The sequence below is a fragment of the Tursiops truncatus genome, chromosome 11, assembly GCF_011762595.2.
Source record: "Tursiops truncatus isolate mTurTru1 chromosome 11, mTurTru1.mat.Y, whole genome shotgun sequence".
Lineage (NCBI taxonomy): Eukaryota > Metazoa > Chordata > Mammalia > Artiodactyla > Delphinidae > Tursiops > Tursiops truncatus.
The window spans coordinates 56,387,683-56,404,118 of NC_047044.1; the positions used below are offsets into that span (position 1 = coordinate 56,387,683).

At 41.1% G+C, this 16,436-nt stretch overlaps 1 long non-coding RNA gene across 1 annotated transcript in view; it reads left to right on the top strand.

The window, feature by feature from the left end:
• The first annotated feature begins 233 nt into the window (after positions 1-233).
• LOC141275858 (uncharacterized) overlaps positions 234-16,436 on the top strand; it is a 59,489-nt gene continuing 43,286 nt past the window's right edge. The window contains exon 1 of the long non-coding RNA XR_012324326.1: positions 234-334. This is a non-coding gene — a long non-coding RNA (uncharacterized lncRNA). The remainder of the gene's footprint in view (positions 335-16,436) is intronic.

Below are 16,436 nucleotides of genomic sequence, written 5' to 3' on the forward strand. Positions count from 1 at the left end.
TCTTGAAAATGTTAATAAAATGGCTGTTAGTTAAATCTGACAGCTTTGAGATTTGGGAGCCAGTCTTCCAAATAAATATGGTATTAACTGGACAATGGCTCTAATCTGAACCTAGTCTTTATGTCTGACTCTATGTCTGTGTCTGGCTTTTTTCTAAGTATGTGCTTAGAAATAACAATTAGAATACATAGGTGCTAATGCAAGTGATGTATCTTTCTTTCCTCTCCAGGACCTATTGCATAATTCTGAGTTTTGGAAATGAAGAATTATGAAGGTATTTTGCAAATAAAGAAACTCAAAGAGATGATGGAAGAGGACCACACGGCATTTGAAGGTACCGCATTTTAAATTATTTACTTATCTTGGTTTGCAAGGCTTTGTTTCTGAATGTACGTGCGATTTTAACAAATGTTTTTAACAAGCAAAATTAACAATATTACTTAAGTACAATCAACAATGAAGTGCCAAATTATCTGAAATCAGAGTATTCTGGATAAAACACAGGGGGAAACAATGGCTTTCCCCCATTTAAAAAGGCACAAGAGCACCTCTTTTCTATTTGCTTCTCTTCAAGTGTTCAAAATGGTAAGAACACTTTCCACGCCACTGGAGGCAAGAGTTTCCAAACAGACTTGCCTTTAAAAGCTCAGTAACTGGTTCAGGGTGTCACGTTTTTTAGATTCCAACCATATCTCTTAAAATTAATTTCAGTCCTGAGTGGACGACAGTGCAGATATTATTATAGACAAAAAAATTGCAAAATCAAATAATTACCTTGTCAAAAACTAAAATTAAAAAAGAAAAACTGGGCTTCCCTGGTGGTTCAGTGGTTGAGAGTCCACCTGCCGATGCAGGGGACACGGGTTCGTGCCCCAGTCTGGGAGGATCCCACATGCCGTGGAGCGGCTGGGCCCGTGAGCCATGGCCACTGAGCCTGCACGTCCGGAGCCTGTGCTCCGCAACAGGAGAGGCCACAACAGTGAGAGGCCTGTGTACCGCAAAGAAAGAAGAAAAGGAAAAGAAGAAAAACTGTTTAGGACTTCTTTTTAACTCCTGAAAATATTCATTAGTATGTAAGTTTATTAATAGTAAAAAGATGCTTTAGGTAGCTTTGTCATCTGCCTAAATTTTTAGTTTACTTCTACTGTGTTTTAAGGTTTTCTTTTTCTTTTTAATTATAAATATTCTCTGGAGTATCAGTTGCAAGTGGTTCAGTACGCTGAATGTTCTATAATAAGTATGAATGCAGCATTTGCAGCTTACGGCACTTTCTATGTTTCTGAAAGCATTTTTATGAATGATAGTATTGTTCACTAGACTAGCAAAATCGCACTCATCCTTTAAGGCCCAATTTAAATCTAATCTCCACAGAGCTGTCTCTAATCACCGCAGACTAAAAGACATCTAATCTCTTAGAGTACATATCTTCTGTGCACTTGTTTTTATTATCTTTTATTTTCCATGACCATTAATGACTTAATTATCTGCTCATTTGTACAGTTATTCACCTACTCTTTCGTCCATTCATCCTTTAATAAACATGTCCTAAGTACATTCAATATGTAAGTCATTGTACTAAAATCTGGGAATATTAAATTACATAATCGTAATTGCTTTACAATAAGGGTATTATATACAATATAACAAGAGAACCAGAGGTCAGAAAACCTAGCTCTGTCAAGAGGAGTCAAAGAAAGCATTGCAGAGGAAAAGACATTGGGACTGGGACTTACAGGATTAGACGCTTAACAGTTACAGGATTGGATGCTTAACAGTTTTCTAGGTGAAAAAGAGATCATTCCAGACCAAAAGAGACTAGGAAGTCATAAAATGGCATGGAAGTTTTCAAAATGGATGCATTTTCACTGAGATTTCATCTCTTGGCCCAGATGCATTATTTCCCAGTGACCACATTCTTCTGAGCACCAAGGCTTTCTCTGTTCATACTTGAATGGAAATGTGGTCACACAAGTCCCTGTTTGGAAAGGGCCCTGCAAGGGAACTAGATGTTAATCCTTCAACTAGAAGAGTAATTAAATGCCCCACTGAGTGAGACACCCTGTTGTGATAGAATACCTTTATTTGGAGGGCATAGAAAGAATGAATTGAGAAATCTAATGTTAGTTGGCACAGAATTATAAAATCTGGCCCTCTGGAAGAACATATACTACAGATGTCAGGACTAGATATTAACCTTTTTGTAAAGATGCATGCACTTCTATATAAATAGATAACTTGGTTAAGCAGAAATGCTCGGATTTTCCATGTAGAAAGTTCTTTGTTTCATCACTTTTAGTTGGAAAGTTTAAGTTTACCTCCTCTTTTTTGAAATGAAGTATACTAAATATTCCTAAACCTTTTTTAATAGGTAGAGATCTTACCTCATGTTAGTAATTTTGCTCACTACTGGACAGTACCAAAAATCTATACAGCAAAGGCGATTGGGATTAATGGTCAGTAACCTCAACAAAACAGAGTTCATGAGGAAATCACTAATAAAATCCTCTTGTGTGTGTGTGTAAAAACCAAGTGAATGGGGGGAAAATGTAATATGGAAAACTGGATTTCTGCTAATTTAATGTGGGTGACTGGGTGAAATAGGCATTTCCTTCATTAAGCTCCATCTTCATTAGATTCAAATTATATTATCTGTCATGGCAATTCTTTTAGGTGTTACCTGTAGCTCTGATGGCTCTATGTTTCTCAACCGAAAACCTTGATAAATCATTTGGCAAAGGAATTTCTGAAAACTGAAAAATGAATTTCAATGAAAAATGTTTTAAAGATTTTAGAAGTCTCATTTCACTAGCTCTTTGCCAATTTAACTTTTGTGACAGAAGAAATTGTGTTCTAAGAGAAGCAGCCCCAAGATAAAAATTTGTGCTCGTGACTTATTAAGGAAGTGCCCAGGAAAACCATGGAAGGGAATAGAAAGAGAAAATGAAGGGAAAATGGCAGGAATGTGCCATCTCAGGGTACCTCAACCAGAGTTTCTGCAGGAGAACTATGGAGCATGAGCTGTGTCTCTAAAGTTGTCCTAACAAAAACAAGGAAGGCAGGTTTTCACACCCCAGTAGCCACAGAATTTGACCACCTGTAGACCTGTGAAACTTTCCAGACATTTTGTCTCTCAGAGTATGCAGAAAAAGCATCCTGTGGTAGCCTGAGGACAGGCTACCAAAAAAAAGACACTGGCTATTGGAAAAGAAGGAGTATTTAAAAGAGAGAGAAAAGCAAAAGGAATGGAGGGAGAGGAAGAGGAAGAAGGGGAGGGAAGGAGGAAGGCAAGGAAAAGAGGAGAAGAAGAAAAGAAAAAATGGAGGAAAGAGAGAGGGGAAAAGGAAATAACAGTAAAAAGGGAAGGGATGTAGAAGATCTAAATGGAGCGCTGGTACAGGCTCACTTGAGAAGAACCTAAGAAAATGCCAGATATATAATCTGATACCTATTTTAATTTTCCTTACCTGCCTTGCCTGCCACTTGGGGAAACTTCATTATTAAACCTATTAACCCTAACATCCAGGGATGCCAAAGTATTTAGATGGGGCAGGGATGAGAACAAATCACTACACTTTATTCATATTCTACCCGCTATCCTCCCTCTGGGTACCTCTGTGACACTTTAGTGTCTGTAAGTAACATATTCTAAAGAAATTCTGTCCAAGTCGATTAGCACAGTCCTGTCATGTGTTGTGGTTGATTCTTGCTTGTCATTTTCTTTTGCATGCTTTCTAAGCTCAAAATTTTGTAACCCACATTGGGCCCCCCTGTCATTAGTGTGAGGTGAGAGATTGTGCTTCTGTATGAAATAGGCAGGTATGTATTAGTTTGATTTCTCATCACGGGAGAGAACTGTAAGGTAATTTGCATGCTCTGATGCTCCAAGATAACTTAAAAGGTACCCCTGCTTTGCTTGACATTGATGAAACAAGACAATACCCACAGGCAATGGCTCAAGGTCACGCTTTGGATTTTCCTTCATCTTTGATTTCCCTTCATTCAATCCCTACAAATTTATATTGGTAAAATGAGCTCACTTTGTACTGAATGACCCATCTTAATGAATACTGATGTTGTATAACTTCTCATACTTGGAGTTCTGTCAGACATTTACATGACAGTCTCTAGTGGATAGAGCAGGTTAGAATATAATGATTCCATGAATTCTTTTCTGCCCCTGGAGCTAAAATTTCTACCAGCTTCACTGAGATTTAAAAAGAAGAAGAAGAAGTAATTCTACATTCTGATAAAATTCTGTGCCTCAAATCTTTCCTTTCAACTATATCCTCAAAGGACATATCTTGATATCACTATTTGTTAATATAGGTGAAGATGCTACATCTATAGGTAAAGTTCTCAGGAATCAATTTAAAGCATTTATTGTTATAAATATCAAAGAAAACAGCCAGATAAAACTTGAAATTAATTGTATTTGTGACCCTCTTAATTTGAGAAAAATCTGTTTTTAAAATATTTACATGCACATCGCAAAAATAAAATGAAATCATACCCCACTCTCATTTCCCAGCAAGAAACACCACTAAAGTTTCCTGTGCATTTAACAAGACTTTATAACACATGCATACAAATATATGGATATTTATAGGTTTTCTTTTTCTAAACAAATACTGGAGCATACTATATATACTTTACAAATTGTTTTATCACTGAACAATATATCCTCAACAACTTTCCATACCAGTCCGTAAGATCCACTTTATTGCTTTTAAAATCTTCATAGTAGTGCATAATGTGGAAGTGTTGCCAAATCCAAGTTCATGTACCCAGTGCGCAGTGAGGCCAAACAAACCCAAACATCAGAGTTTAGAGCAGAGAAGAGTTTATTTCAGGGCTTCAAGCAAGGAGAATGGGCGGCTCATGCTCAAAAGACCCAAACTCCCCAGTGATTTGGGGGGAAGAGATTTAAAGGCAAAATTTGGGGTGAGGGCTTCATGGTGTGTGACTTTCTTCTGATTGATTGGTGGTGAGGTAACAGGGTGATATTTCCAGAATTTCAGCTTTTGGTTCCAGCCAGTCTGGGGTCTACATGCTTGTGATCAGCATGTAGTCACCATCCTCCACCCTGTGAGGGATCTTTGTTTGTGTAGAATAACTCAAAGATGTGCATCAGATTGTTACCTGTATCCCTTCTGGAGGAGCTAGGAGTCCTGTGACTCTATTATCCTATTAACTGCTTGAGCCTCTTCTTTGGAACTCAGGGAAGGCCTAGGAGACGAAAGCCTTTTTTCTACAAACAAGAAACAGGAGACATGGAGGGGCTTTTATACCCAGAAGGACCCCGAAGGATCCTGCTTGGTTTCAGAAGCACCATCATTGTTTTTCTCTGTTCCCTGTTAGTGGATATTCACATCATCTCTAGATGTTTGCTCTACCAAATAATGCTCCAGACATCTCTGCTCTCCTTCTTTTCAGCAGGTCTTCTTAGAACTTCACTTCAGAGGATCACTTTTACCTGAGTAATGAAAACACCAGAGATTTCTCTACTTTTTTCTGGACTTTTCCCCTCAACTTTATCTCTCAAATCTTGGTTGTCCTTTCCTGGGATTCTTTCCACAGTGATATTCATTTTATTCATCTGGAATATTTGCCTTTCCCTACATCTATTCTTGTTGTAATCTGGCCTTGTTCTCCTTACTTACCAAGATCTGCTTCTTTCTGGTGCCTTAGAAATATCTTTATAAACTCCATTATCTTCCTAAACTCTAACCTGAAGATCTGTTGCATGTTAGGACCCTCAGTTGGTGACAGGACCACAAAATTTCCATTTTGGAATCCCTCTTAAATTTCACTGACTCCAACTTGTCATTGCAACCACAAAGCAGCATGGAGGACTCTCTGGCCTGCTCATCTAACCTGGGTTTGAGCCTGGAGCTCCACCTACCAAGAACTTCCACTAGCCTGGTAACCCAGTGGAGGCACCAACCCTGTTACATCTACTGCCCTAGGAAACCTTACATTTGACTCAGTTTATCCAACAATAAAATGGGCCTATATATAATAACAACATTAAATTTTTGATAAGGATGAAATAAGATAGTAAATGAGATTGCATCCATAAAGCATGTAGATGGATCCCCAGTACATATTTCGTACCCATAATAGTCATTATTCTCATTATCCATTGAATGACTGTTTCTCAGTCGCAGCTAAACATCAGCATCACCTACATAACCTTTAAAAAAAATACAGCTTTGGGCTTCCCTGGTGGCTCAGTGGTTGAGAGTCTGCCTGCTGAGGCAGGGGACACGGGTTCGTGCCCCGGTCCGGGAAGATCCCACATGCCGCGGAGCGGCTGGGCCCGTGAGCCATGGCCGCTGAGCCTGTGCGTCCGGAGCCTGTGCTCTGCAACGGGAGAGGCCACAACAGTGAGAGGCTCGCATACCGCAAAAAAAAAAAAATACAGCTTTCCCTCCTCACACTTCCTTGGAGCTGGGCCTGGGTGTCTGCAGTATTAAGAAAGCCCCATAGGTGATTCTACTGCACATCTGGGTTATGTGAAAATGTCATTCGTCAACCAGCTTTTGGAAAGTTTCATCTTTCCAAAGCTCCAACTTCTAGAAAGATCTTCCTTTTATTTAGTCAAATTTAATTTCTATTCATATTTTTATTTTTGACCCTGAGGAGTAGACAGAACAAGCGAAGAACATTTTCTCCTTGCAAGTCCTTCAGATACATGAAAACAGCTATTACCTCTCCCCATGTCTTTTCTCCTCTTGACTAAATATTCCCGGTTTTTCAGCCACTCCCATATGACATGGTTTTAGCCTCTTCATCCTTCTGGCGTACTGAGTTTCAGTGCCTAGGACAAAACGCAGCACTCCCGACTTCTTCTGATCGGCCACAGGAAGAAGGGTCCTGTTGCCGCCCTAAGTCGGTATCAGGTTTGTTTGTGTTTTTGCTGAGAGGTTGGGAGCAAGGCGCTATTAACCTTTATTGACTCATCTTTATGGTGCTTGTTGTCACCTAAAGCTCCCCTATTATCACCTACAAAAGGATCCCCTTCTCTTTCTTGGCACCATCTCACTGTGCTTCTTGATCCATGAGTCAAATTTGATATTTATCTCACTCGTATATCTTTTCATTAGTCAGTCTGTCCTGCCACTTAAATTTCACCTGAATCCCAAATCTATCATCCAATGCAATTGCTACAATTCTACAGAATTGTGACCTCAACATTTTAACACAACATTAGTAAAAAATATTGAACAGGCCAGGAATGAGAAGACTGGTGGTATACTACTAAAAAATAGCTTTTTTCTTTCTTTTCTTTCTTTCTTTCCTTTCTCCCTTCCTTCCTTCCTTTCTTTCTCTCTTTCTTCTTCCTCTTCTTCTCCCTCTTCCTTTTCCCTTTCCCCTCCCCCTCTTCTTCCCCCTCCAATTCCTCCCCCTCTTCCTCCCCCTCCCCCCTCCCCTCGTCCTCCCCCTCCTCCTCCTCCTCCTCTTCCTCCTCCTTCTTCCTCCTCCTCCTCTTGTATGTCACTAGACTGAGAGGCAGACTCTGAATGGCAGTTTCTTGTTCCAACTGCAGCTTCTCTACTTATTAATGACATGACTTTTGGGGAAGTTAATCAAGTTTCCTGTGCCTCAATGGTCTAATCTATAAAATGGGGATAATATAATAATAGCTCTTGACTCCTAGGGTTTCTTTGATTCAGTGAGCAATTCATGTCGAGTAAGAAAAGAAAGCTGGTGACTGTTAGGGACAGGAAGTGTTAGGTATGCATTTAAATTCAAGCTGTGCTACCACTCACCAGTACCTTCCACCTCTGAACCACAAGCTCCCCTCTGTGAAATGAAGATGTAATCTTACCAACTTATGTAATTATGAGTATTACATGAGATGATGCATGTAAAACACTTATCGCAGTAGCTGTTACATAGAGATCACTAAATTAAGTGTAGCCTTGTTGCTGTTATTGTCATTATTTATAATAGCATTCAGTTCTTTTGATTCCCTGTGCATTATTCTTTCCATTATTTTATATTACTCAGGTCCCTCTTTTCAAAACTAAACTATTTGGCTGTCAGTGCCTAAATAAATCTTTGTTCTTTTGAAGGGAACAAAATGCAATAAATAAAAAATTTTATATATAATCCTCCCCAATTTTTATAACTTCCCCTACAATAGACTTTTAAACACACTGCTTAGAATACCATTTCAAAGATTTAATAAATCTTTGAAGCCTTTTATTTTTTCTAGTTGTGTCTCAAGTTTCTTTCACTACATGTAGAAAAATCATGTTATGACTTTAGAACAGTGCCGCTGTTCATTCTGCAGTCCTGAATTGTCCTTGAAATAAGGCCAAGCCTTCACATTGCTATTACTGCAGGATTCTCAAGTTAGAAAAAAATCAGTGCATTTAAGGACCCTTACCACCACCTCTTATTGATATTATATCTGAGTACACATGAGTTATCACACAAAAACTCGACTCAGGTGCCAGATACTAATGAAAGTTCTGATATGGGGAAATAATGATTGATACACTAGATTGCTTGCTGGGAATCTCTTCCCTGGGGCTTCCCTGGCAGGTGGAGGTGAGACAGATGATGTGTCTGTGTTCCTGGCAGCCATGCATCGTGCCTCTGCTTGTTGATCCTGACGCCTGCTCATGTTGCTAGACTCCCATCTGCAGATCCTCTTAAGCTCTGATCCTCCCCTTAAGAATTATTTCCGGGCTTCCCTGGTGGTTCAGTGGTTGAGAGTCCGCCTGCCGATGCAGGGGACGCGGGTTCGTGCCCCTGGTCCGGGAAGATCCCACATGCCGCGGAGCGGCTGGGCCCGTGAGCCATGGCCGCTGAGCCTGCGTGTCCGGAGCCTGTGCTCCGTAACGGGAGAGGCCACAGCAGTGGGAGGCCCGCGTAGCACAAAAAAAAAAAAAAAAAAAAAAAAAAAGAATTATTTCCTTCACTCCTGACTCAAGCATGGATTCCATCCTTCTGCTACAGGGCTCTATTCTCCCATGATTTCAGGACGCTCCTTTTTTCGAGCTCTTCTTGAAGGTTGACTCAGGAAGTCTGCCATCTTGTCCCCCATCTCTCTTCACATGCTTCTTCCCATGCCCTCTGCTCCCAGAAGGATTAACCCCAGACACATGTAATCTGGAATTCTATGAACTACTTTGTTGGCTATTACCTGGAGAACTTGGTATAAATACAGATAATGGATTTCCCAATTCATCTGGTCTTGGTATATAGGTCTGTCTGATTAAAAAGCTTCCCAGTTCATCCTGAAGTACATCTAAATTTAGGAGCTACTTTTTACATATCACATATCACTACCACAACAGTTTTCTTAAATCATGGTTCCGATAGTAACAAGTTCCTGCTCAAAATACCTTAATGTTTCTCCAGTGCCTACAAATTAAATTCAAAATCCCTAACCTGATATATAAGATCACCACAATTTGGCTCCAACAGTTATCTACTTTTCTTTCCATTGCTCCCATGTACATATCATTTTCTCTAGCCAAATTCTGCCATAGGCATTCCATCCTCCGTGATTTAACAAATGCCTTGTTCTCAACCACTGCGCCACCAGGGAAGCCCTCCATCTTTTAAGAGTCAACTCAAACTCTACATCAGAGTCTTGCCTAACCTTCCACCTTCACCCCCATATGGAACCTTCATTCAATCAGCAGATATTTACTGAGAAGCAACAATGTGCCCGGTAATGAGGAAAACACTGGTGATATAGGGCCTCATGAAACAGAGCCTTCACGGAGCTTACAGTCTAGTAGAGTTATGCCTTTGAACCCTTACATCACTTGGTTTATGCCTTTCTCCTGACACTGACCTTGTCTCAGCTATTTGTGTGCTGTCCTGTGTCCTCTCTTAAACTGTAAATCCATCTATTGTGCCCTGCAGCACCTGCCATGAGGGTGCACACATGGCTGGTGCTCGTCAGCGTGTTACTGGACTGAACTGAATTCCTCCACAAGGTTGAGCACAGAGTAGATGTTCCACACTGATTGACATGGGACACTTCAGCTACTGGGGATCGTTGTCTGCAACAGAGTATATGTTTATGGATACCAAAGCAGCAAGTCAGGCAAAATATCGCTCAGTTTCTAAAGGTAAATGTGCTTTCCTCAAAATGCCCTTAATATTAGTGTCTGAAGCTAGAATACTTTGAATTACCCTTCAGAGGAAAGTACTGAAGTCATTATAAGCCCATGTATGATTCATCAGCCTCATTGTTGAACGGAGATAAGAGAATATGCACAAGGTGCCCATGTCAGCTTAATTCTCAGGAATAAAATTGAAGAGTTTCCTTTCTTGAAAACCTCAAGATAAGCAGGCCCAGGAAGAAATAATAGTAATAAAAAAGCCTTGGAGGTATGTGACCAGTCTCTAAATTCTGCAATAAATGTGCTTTGTTGAACTTTAGTGTCAGCATGTCATAACGTCAGCTCATTTGATGTGGCATAACTCCTGTAAGTCTTCTTAAAATGTTAAAATATAGGCTAGAGCTCTTTTTTCTCCTGTGGAGGAAATAGGAAATAGTAATAAATTTCTCTGCTGTGTGTGGGCTGCTGGACAGGTCTGTTTCCCTGCTCCTGGGCTAGTTGTCAAGTGGCTCTACCCTTGAGGAACATGAAACATTGTTCCGTGGGTATCCGGTGATGAGTCTCCTCTGTTTACTAAAAGGCTAAAAAGCAGAGTTCCCAGGGACGAGCAGGGAGTGAAGGGTGAGGAAAACCTGGGGAAATGTCTCTGTTCAGAAAAAGGATCTGGCTACACTGTGCTTCTGTGACCAGCATTGTGTAGGGCAAGCAGTAGACACTCAATACATACCTGCTCACAGGCGAATGTTGAATGAATTCTAGCTTCTCACTACTGGCATGTACAGAGGCTGGGTCAGATGCTGAAAGAACACTTGATAAACCTATGAAACTTATCCATGGGGGCATCCAGGTGGTAGAGCTTCAGAAAAAGGCCAGAGAAACATTATTCAACATATATTGCCAACTTCCCTTCTCCAATCTATTTAGAAATATCCTATTATACTGGCAATGATAAGTTTCTCAAGTGCAGGACATACAACTCATATATCTTGTGTATCCTCCATAGGTCCCACAAACTTCAGAGCATGCTTGATGCGTGTTTATTAGCTAATTAAGAATGGGAAGCAAACAGGCAAGAGGGTCCTTTGGTGTCAGCACACATGCCAAACCCACAGACCCCAAGAGAGAATATGACTTAGGTCCCCAGTGGGGCTTTGAGACACAGCTGCTCCTGCAGTTTCTATTCCCTCCTGTCTGTCCCAGCCTCTCTTCTACTTTATCACTGCTGGGGTACAGGAACTGCGCCTAATGAAAAATAGAAACTAAATACATATTCGTATCATTTCCCTCACTCCTCACAGTAAGCTGACCTTACTTCCACCTGCTGGATCCCCTTCCTGCATGGTGAGTCTTATCTTTTTGGCTGGCTCCATCGAAGTTTCTTGAAAGGAGGCCACCTTTCGCCACTTTATTACCCTCCTATACTCTTTGGACTGTCTATCAGGGAGAGGTTTTATTTTTCTTTTTTTTCCCCCCAAAGATCTCATGTCCCTGTCAAAGAGAAGTCTAAATCTGAAGAGATTCAAATGAGTCCTTCCGAGCTGGCACACTCGAAAGCATTCAGAGTCGCATTGACATTTCTGAGGACAGGTGTCTCTATAAGAACAGGCCCAGGTACGTTCTACCGGAGTTGTCAGCAAGAATATAAACGCTTCAGTCAAGCCTGAAGGACACTCTACTTGGAACTGGTATCCCAAGCCAGATCCTCAAAGTGAGCTATTTCCTCAACCCACACCTGGTCCCTCACCTCTGACACCAGCCAGAGGATATATCACAAGCATCATGCATCAGGAGCGAGAAGTAACTCACCAGGTTTGTCAGGACTGACAGGGGTAGCGTGGCTTTGTGAAAAGACTCTTGGATTAAAGGAAAGAGCAGTCCTTGTTTTCAGACCTGACAAGTCACTTATTAACTATATGACCTAGGGCAAGTCACTTCACCTGTGTATAACACTCTTTCTTCAGAGTGAACATGTGTCCTACAAACCCTCATAGACCTTCTAAGGATTTGGTGAAGTTAATGTGCAGAAAAATACTGTGAAATGTTACCCACATGTAAGGAAATGTCTATACTCTGGTATGTACAGAGATGAGGCAACCGTCCTGTAACTACTGGAACTCTTTCTTCATTCATTGATTCATTCAGTCCATCAACACATATGTATTGAATGCCTATGTGCCAGGTAGTGTTCTAGGTATATAGATCTATATTGGGGATATAGAAGTAAACAAAGCAAAACCTTTGCTCTCATGAAGCTTACACGCTAGTGGAGATAGACGAACGATAAGTGCTGGGAAGCAAAATGAAGAGTGTTGTGAGGAGAACTGATTTTTGCGGGAGAATATGACATTACATATAGGGTGGGCTGGAAAGTCTCCTCCGATACAACGACATTTGGGCGGACCCCCGAAGGAAACAAGGGACAAAGCCACGAGAATATCTGGAGAAGCAGTATTCCACACAGAAAGGACAGAAAGTGCAAAGGCCTTGAGAAGGAAGCATGCTCAGTGCTCTCAAGAACAGGAAGGAGATTGGTGGAGCCCAGTGGGGCAGAATCAGAGTGGTCGCGGAAATAGTCTGGTGGCAAGGGGCCAGGAAGCACAGTTAAGGTATGACTCGCTATTGTCGTGGGTCTGATGAAACTTATTGGAGAGCTTTGGAGAGAAGGGAAACAACACCTGTCTTTCTTTTTAAGGGGAACTCTCAGACTGGAGGGTCGATCATGAGAGCAGGGATGGAGACAGAGACCAGTTAGAAGCATTTTCCAGTAACGCAGCAAGAATTTATGAGGATTTGGATTAGGGAGCTGAAAATAGTGATTCTGGATATATTTTTAAGATAGAGCCAAGAGGATTGTTGACGTATTGGATGTGAGATGTAAAGAATAAAATGAGTAAGAAATGATTCCACTTTAAAAGCAGGTTTTCTTTCTGAGGATAGGGAGTTGGGAGGGGAGCAATCAAAGAGATCAAACTTTACATTAATTTTCCTAAGAAATGATTTATTGAGTTCCTAATATATATGACATGATTTCTGACCTCAAAGGAACTCACAACCATTTGGGTAAGCAAGACCCAAATGAGGAATAGGAAAAGTTAAACAACAATATTTAACAGAATTAATTACAAATCTCACAGGTTTTAAAATATGTGGATTTTTAAAAATAAATTTACTTATTTTATTTATTTACTTTTGGCTGCGTTGGGTCTTCGTTGCTGCATGCATGCGTTCTCTAGTTGTGGCGAGCAGCGGCTACTCTTCGCTGTGGTTCACAGGCTTCTCACTGCGGTGGATTCTCTTGTTGTGGAGCACGGGCTCTAGGCGCTCGGGCTTCAGTAGTTGTGGCTCATGGGCCCTAGAGCTCAGGCTCAGTAGTTGTGGTGCACGGGCTTAGTTGCTCCGCAGCATGTGGAATCTTCCCGGACCAGGGCTCGAACCGTGTCCCCTGCATTGGCAGGCGGATTCTTAACCACTGCGCCACCAGGAAAGTCCCAAATATGTGACTATTTTTAATGAAAAAAAATGAAGCAATGCCTCATCCAATGAAATTATTTCTGGCTGGTTCATTGAGGCCAAGACTGAAATCTCAGTGCTGCTGTAAATTGTGCAATTTGGAGCCAATTAGCCACAGTAGCCACAACAATATAATACAAATATTTACTTGTCCTAATCCAATTTAGTTTGATAGATATGGGTTCTAACAATACTTCCATCATTTAATAGCAGTGTGACCTTGGGCAAGCTCCTTACGTGCTCCTAACCTAGTTCCCTCTTCTGTACACTCTGAATGATAATCCTGGCTAGCTTACGGGGCTGTCATTGAAGATGATGTTGTGATATGATATTATATATGACACATAGCTCTCAATAACTAGTTGGTGCTGCCACCATTGTTACTTCCTCTGCAAGGCCTCCCACGTGATCTGTAAGTCAGCCTCACTCATTTGAGTGCCTACTATTCAGCATATTCTTTTCAAAGAGGTGGCCAGTCTGTGCCACAAATGGCAAGAATCATTTTTATACTCTTCACTTTCCCGGAGTGCCTGGTACTGTGCTGAATGCTGGGAGGAGAGGAAGATGTGCTTACTGTTTGACACGCAGCAAAGCTGTATGAAAATATTTGCTAATTGGCATGCAGCAGGGCAATATGGGAGTGTTTGCTGACCCGCCGCCACGCAGTAGGGGGTAGAATGCGCCCTAAATTGTACAAGTCATTAACAAAAAACGTGAACCTCACAACTTTGCTCTTCCTCAGTTTATTCGTTTGGAAGGGCTGCCACAACAGAGTACCACAGACTGAGTGGCTTAAACAACAAAAATGTATTGTCTCAGCTCTGGAGACTAGATGTTCAAGACCAAAATGTCAGCAGGGTTGATTCCTTCTGAGGGTGGTGAAGAAGAATCTGTTCCAGGCCTCTCTCCTCATTTCGGGTGGTTTCCAGGCCATCGTTGGCATTCTTTGCCTCGTGAGCATCACCCCAGTCTCTGTCTTCATCTTCACCTGGTGTTCTCCCTGTACGTGTCTGTGTCCAAATTGCCCATTTTTATAAGGACACCAGTCATATACTGGAGTAAGGGTCCCTGCTCAAGTATGACCTCATCTTAACTAATTACATAGGGAAATGACCCTATTTCCAAATAAGGTCACACACTCTGAGATACTGGAGGGTTAGGACTTCAACATATGAATTCTGGGGAACACAAGTAATTCCATAACACAGTGGTGCTGCATGCCATCCTTCGCTCTCTCCTTGTCCAGGACATCGGCTTCCTCTTGCCTTCTTTTTCCTTATTTTATACAGTTCAGTTTCCTAACTAGTGTCTAATAAGCCCACACCCATGAGTCCCCTGCAGCAGCGCTCTGTATGCTCTGTATTCTTATCACCGCTGGCTTGCCACCTTACAGTTCAGGCCCTGTGCTCTGAACGGAAGGAAGTTTGCTATCTTGGGAACCCTCCAGATTATAAAGAACAAACAGAACAAATTGTTTGAGGGACCCTTTCATGACTCACTCATCATTCCTTCCCTCCTATTGTCTTTGTTCATGTCTCCTCACTCACTGACCTTTCTTCTTGGCAAACTGCTCCAGACAAAGCGCTCCCCTTCTCCTTCAACTCAGCCCACCCAGCAGAGAATCCTACATGAGGGCCATGCACAGAAATGATCAGCACAGGCACCATGGAGCAAGGTTAATGAGGGGCAGTTTAATTCTATGGCCATCTCCACACCCCTCCTCTCCATTTATATTTTCAACATACGGTTGGCTTTTTAATGTTGCTTTAAGGTTTTCTCTTGTATTTAATTATTTAAAGATTTAATAACAAGCTGCCTAGAATCAATCGTACACAGGGACACATTGCTTTGAATTCTTGCTCTTTTTTTTTCCACTTTTGCCAGAGTGAAATGAAGTCACTGGAAACTAAGAGCACAAAGCTAAAAGGGGAAGAGAAGAGAAGGACTTAAATACCCTCAGAAAAGGGTATCTGTAGGTGAAATCAAACTCTCAACAGTATCTGATATGTATCTCTTATCAGCGGTGGACAGTGGTGATAACTAAGGAACACCAAAACAAATTACTTTAATTCCATTTTCTTTCTAATAAGATAAACGCAGTAGCTTACATGTCAAAATTTTCTTTTTAAAATAAATTCCTCTTGGGGTTGTTTCTGAGTGTTGGGGACCAGGAGATGGAAGGATAAATACGGCTCTAGTTCTAGTAACAGAGAGAGGGATTTTTTTTTTTTTAATATCCCCTTTAGAATTTTAAATGTTTCATTGCCCAGTATTTTAGGATCTCTTTTCCTCATTCCTAACTATTGTCTGGATGAGCTAAGCTAGTTAGGAAGACATTCACTCATTAACATATTCTACTTACATGTTTTGAATGACCAACTCTGTTGGATAGTGTGGAAAGCACTAAGAATCCAGCCAGAAGCAATGCCAACTCCATCCTGCCTTCATAGCCACTCACATCCACCCTTGGGGAACAGGGTTCAGGAAAGGACAGTTGCAGTGCATATGCTCTGATGTGGGAAGTACAAGATATTATGGAAGCCCAGAGGAAGGGCATTAATCCAGAGGTGGAGGAAACAGGAAGTGCTTCCTAGAAGAAAAGACAAATACCATGAGACCTGAAAAATCAATGGGAGTATAACCAATGAAGTTTGGTAAGAAGGATAAATAATGACCTTTACGGAGAATCCACTGCTATTTAGTTACTTCCTATATGTGTATTTTTAAATAAAAAATTAGAAATTAAGCAAAAGCATTTTGCAAATAACTCTGGAAACTGTCTTTTTAAAGCAACATCTCATTGACTTTCCCTAGAAAAAAGCCTTCCCAAATTCT